The 5,940-nt window shown below is 33.7% G+C and overlaps 1 pseudogene; it reads left to right on the plus strand.

The window, feature by feature from the left end:
* Positions 1-2,543: 2,543 nt before the first annotated feature.
* LOC141832955 (protein G1-like7) lies at positions 2,544-3,863 on the plus strand (annotated as a pseudogene).
* The last annotated feature ends 2,077 nt before the right edge of the window (positions 3,864-5,940 follow it).

Below are 5,940 nucleotides of genomic sequence, written 5' to 3' on the forward strand. Positions count from 1 at the left end.
TTTGTAGTTTTCCTCTTTCATAAATTCTGGGTGCGTAGAAACCACAGCCTTCCAGTGCGATCCTCCTATTGACGGTAGTGTGTGGGCACTCCAAAATACAAATCTTAGAAATCAATTATTTTTCTCTCTCTTCCTTGTTTCCAACTCATGAAAACATATATAGGGAGAGAGTGGCTATGGAAAACAAGGGAAGATCCTTTATTAAAAGAAAGATCAATCAAAGATTTTCCTTCTTCCTTTTTCGTTTTGTTTTACCGATTTATTCCGAGGATTTCCAAAATCCTTTTTCCCTTTTAATTGGTTTTTCACGATAAAATCAAAAGATCTTCATTTATCTTTTAATATATTCCAAATATATTAAAGATATTATTAATATCCTTTTGGATATTACCATAATAATTCACAAATTATAATTATCACATAATTATAATTTTAATTAAATCTCATATTTAATTTATCTCCAAGCCGTTGGAATTATGAAAACAAATTTCCATCTTCACCTTTGATTTCTAAATTGCATTTTTAGCTCGTCATTGATAAAGAAGGCGTACTGGGGACCATGGACCTATAATAAGAAGCTTCAATAAATTGGATAAATAATTAAACTCTTTAATTAATTTATTCAATTTATTAATTCCATTATTACTCCACTAAAAATATGGAATTGCACTCTTCTTTATTATAGAATATCTTACTCTATGAAAAGAGTCGTCCATTGATATAATCATTACATACGAATTAATCCTCCATAGATAATTCATAATTGGAGCTAGAAAATTTTCCGTTACCTCTCCAATTATTTTTAAACCTCATTTACCATTAATCCACTAGTGAGTGGTTCAATTTATAATTCCATTATAAATCGATTGGGCCCAACACTCAGTTCCAGAATTAACAAATGAGGGAATTATCTTTCTGCTTCCCGCAAGAAGGAATGGATTCCATATCTGTAAATTTATATTCCCAGTCATTCATTTCAAATGTAAATCTAAAATGCAAGTGTTGAGAATGCGTAATTGCAAACTTTAAACAAGCAAATTAAGAATTACATAGAAATAAATAGGAGTTTATAATTACTTAAGGATTAAAATCTATCCATATATGATCATCTTTATGATTTAATTTGAATTTCATAGTATAACGGAATTTATTATGAAATTTCTAATTAAATCGGTCCAAGTCTTACATAATCTCATTATATATAAATGCCCCCAGCTAGATGTCTCCACATCGACGGTCCGGATAAGACAGCCACATTCAAAATGTTCATGGGCCGCATTAGTGATGTTTTAATTAAAGATCTCATACTTTAATTAATTTCATCACAGACTTAATTTAAGTTTATTATCCATAATTTAATCCTCTTGTATATATAACTCTTATATATACTAAATTATGGCTACATCCAATAAACTAAGGATTTTGCTATGATATTCAAAATAAAATATGTTCAATGATAAATGTCACTTTTATTTTAAAAAAAATATAATCCAATTACAATGCTTTAAGGGCACTATCCCCAACAAAAAGTAAAAAAGAAAAAGGAAAAATCAATGGTTGATCATCTAAAAGCATTCAATTGCATTGCATACTCTTACGTTTTAACTTGAAACAATGATAATTAAGCTTGATGAGAAAAGAGAGAAAATAACTTTGATCGGATGTGGTGAGAAATCTAAAGGTAATTGCTTATTTACTCCTTAACAAACTTGTTATCTTGAGATGTGTATGATGAAAGTGCAACTTGTTTATTACATTTTGAGATTGTAATAAAAAACTAATCGCTAAAATGTATTATGACTCAGGTCAAACACAACCACACTCAATAGTATTTTATTATGATAATATGTCTACTATCGTTTTACATATATGTCTAAGGCATATTGCGCTAAGATATCATTTCACAATAAATTTGACTAATCAAGAAAAAACTCTAGATTATAGTTCCTCATGAATAATTTAAAAGATTGAGAAGCAACTTAATATTGTAAACTATGAGGGGTTATTGACGATGTACTATAAAAAAAAGTTCATCTGCACAAAAAGCACCCTAGGCAATTCATACGCCAAGGGGTTATGATTATTTAGACCAAAGTGTACGTACACCATGCAATTCATTGACTTGGAAATTAAACTATTTAAAAGTTTGTGTGTTTTTCTTATTTCTATTTATCTTGTGAATCATAAAACCTAATTAATCGATCATGAGTCTTTTGTATTATCTATATAGGGGTAGAGATAATTATACATTTTCAAAAACTTGTAATAGCAAACACATGATGTTATTCTATGGAGTTAAAAGATCTATACCATATCATACGAAATTACCATCTACAAAATATTGATGGTAAAGTAGCAAGCCGGATGGCATTAAAAAATTTCTTTCTCCTTTTCTTATAATTTTTATTAATTACGAACCAATTCCCACTGTAGTCATGTAGGCTTAGTACACTGCAACACTCCCTGTCACATCACCTTTCATTCCACGGTCAATCTTTTGTCTGCCCTAATTAAAACTATTCTCTGCTTCCTCTCCTCTTTGTCACAAAAAATTAAAGAAGACATCGACGCAGCTTCTTCCCATCCTTGAGATATGTTCTTCCAGATCAGATAGGAGAAGAGGGAAAAGAAAGCATCATTCCACCTCCATCTCTTCCATCCCTTCAAATTCTTCATGGATTCAGGTAAAATTAAGCTGAAATTTTACTCGGATCTATGTGTTAATATCTTTTGTGTTACTTAAACAACCGATCCAGTAAGTTAAAGATCTCTATATGTAATTAGCATTTTGAGAAAGATCTCAATTAATTTGTTCTTTCGATATATAGATCTGGCTGCTTTATTTTTTCGTGAGGATGTATAATTAATATTGTTCGAGGAAACAATTTAAGAAGAGAATTAGCCTCTTGAATTATTTGTATTCATGTGTATGTGCAGGCTAATTGTGGCATGATTAATCAAGTGTGAATATGATCTATGTATATATATAGTAATGTTCACGGATTTGGTGCAAATGAACTCAGAGATCGCCGGCGGCAACTACCACCAATTAGCCGCCCCGGCCTCGACGTCGGTTGTTGCTGCTCCTGCTGCTGTTGATGCTCCTTCTCCGAGTTTAAGCCGGTACGAGTCGCAGAAGCGGCGCGACTGGATCACGTTCGGGCAGTATATGGCGAACCGGCGGCCGCCGGTGGCGGTGGCGCAGTGCAGCAGCGCGCACGTGCTGGAGTTCCTGCGGTACTTGGACCAGTTCGGTAAGACGAAGGTGCACGTGACGGGCTGCCCTTTCTTCGGCCTCCCCTGCCCTCCGGGCCCCTGCCCCTGCCCGCTCCGCCAGGCCTGGGGCTCCCTCGACGCCCTCGTCGGCCGCCTCCGTGCCGCCTTCGAGGAGAACGGCGGCCGCCCCGAGTCCAACCCCTTCGCCGCCCGCGCCATCCGCCTCTTCCTCCGCGAGGTCCGCGACCTCCAGTCCAAGGCTCGCGGCATCAGCTACGAGAAGAAGAAGCGGAAAAGGCCGCTGCCGCTGCCTCCTCCCCCTCCGCCACCTCCCGCTGGCTGAACAAATCGCCAATTCCAGTACATACATTACTACAATATCTATCTCCATGTGTGTTATCATCACATTAACAACAGCTTTCATTCTCATGAAATCTAGGGTTTAATTTGCTGCTTAATTCCCAGAAGTATCATAAAAAATTTACAAGATTTTGTGGAAATGAATTGACAGTGAGGAACGCAAGTGCAAAGTACTGAACTGAAGGGGAATCTTTAAATGCTTACCCTCAAAGAAAAAAGTTGTGTGGGATCATGACACTATTGTTATTTTGACTGATGATTCAGAGATAACATCTAGATTCTTGCTACATGTACACGTGGCAAACTCATAGATATACAGCATGGATATGCTAGATTTGTTCCCAAGACTTTTTTTTTATCATCACACATTGTTTATTCATCAGTTTGAAGTTCATAATATATATTATGGAACACAGTAGTTTCTGTGTAGTATATATATATATATATATATATATATATATATACAGGTCTTAGGTTGTATGCTTTTAATAATTTTAATTAATACAAGGGTACGAAAAGGGTTTAAGAATCAGTTGATCATATGATATTATATTTTGTTTTTTCAGATTAATCTGACCGACAACTTGAGAGTGTGATATAGCTGTTTCTTGGCATTCATGATTGGTTGGCATGCAATCATTGTGGGAATAGAGTGCAATTAAAATGTACTTGTTATGCTTCTCTTTGATCAATTATCACTAGAAAATATTTTTACTTCTAATGTTACAGTATGGGTTTTTTAATATATAAACAGGTTATTAGTAATTAAACTTGTTTCTTTAACACAAAAGTGGATTTGATCATCCATAGATACTCTTAATTCCTTCGAGATGTTCTCTCAAGTATATATTTTTGTCTAGTATAGAAGTACAAATTAGCATCGGTTAGCACTTCAGTTATTGTATTCCAAATGAATAGATATCTATATGAAAACTTAAACTATTTACTACCAAATTTTTGTTAGAAATAAGCATGTAAAAAAGTTTAGATCCACACTTGTGCTGAATACTTATATTTGAATCTCAGTAACATATACAGACTACAATATTTTCGGTACAAGGAACTAATTTGCTTAGTGGTTGCTTTAATTTGCTTGAATCTGTCTATCTTAAATGATATTACATGAAGTTTGTGTTTCAAAGTTGCTATAGTTTATGAGTTCATCTACAGAAAATCTACTTAGTTTCATTTCCTTTTTTTGCTTTATGCTAATTTTGATATACTTACTACAATATTGTCTATCTCTTTTGACATAACATATATATATCCTATGAAGAGTTGTGATGTGAATAGAGAGAATAAATTTTGATGGATGAGCTTAGGTACATGTTAGCCATCATTAATGACCTCACATGTTGATTATCAAGGTGTTTTTGAGCTTTAGAGTCAAATTCTTAAATATATCGAGACAAGACAGACATCATTATTGGCATGGAGAGGTTTATGAGAGGATTTAATCTATAGTCAATATTCTTAAATATATCGAGACAAGAGTCAGACATGCAACAAATAAATGAGAAGGTTCTTTCTATTTATAGTTTTATTTAGTTGTTGAACATTTTCTTAATATTTAGTGTCTTGTGGTGAATTTTGGATGTAGGAAAAGTGTTTTATAGAGAACCCATTATGGTTCATATGTAGAACATCGTGTATAAAAACTAAAACAATTTGTAACATTATATATATATATATATAAAGGAGTTTACTTTTAAATAATTATCATATACACATGTGCATCAAGTGCCAACATAATGTTGACCACCATGATTTGGCACAATACCTACTTAATAAACATGGTTATATTAAAATGGATGCTCATTACACAAAAATGGGAATGTATATGAATGCCCTTTGTTCTATAAAAGGAGCTTGCTCCTAGGTTTCGTTTTGTCAAGTTGAGGATGTTATTTTTGATAGACACAAGTGAGTTGATTGTGACTCTCTTCGAAAGGATGATTAACTTGCATAGACGATTTTCCTCTATTTCTTCAACAAAAGGTGAAATTTGTCACTCCAACGATCTCATATGGTCGGCCTCATGACCTTCTCTATCTCAATTATTGACAATCGTGTCATGTAAGCCAACAAGATTGATCCATTCCAATATTGTTTAGCTCAACAACTAAGAATTAAATCGATTGAGTTAGTACAATGTGCTTCTTGAGTAAATTTGGATTGCCAAGGTAAAGTAGACAAAACCCAATGGAGCATCAATTTCCTGGTCTAATTTTATTTTTAAAATGGCATTTTACTAAATGACACATGAAGTTTGGTAATTACCAAATGACACACCATAATTTTATATTTGCAAGTGGTGTACCTTCAAAATTTGGCATTTCCTAAATACTAGTGCAAGTGTCCAAA

This window comes from Curcuma longa, chromosome 8 (assembly GCF_044706935.1).
Source record: "Curcuma longa cultivar G26 ecotype Majalengka, Jawa Barat chromosome 8, ITB_CL_G26_1.1, whole genome shotgun sequence".
Lineage (NCBI taxonomy): Eukaryota > Viridiplantae > Streptophyta > Magnoliopsida > Zingiberales > Zingiberaceae > Curcuma > Curcuma longa.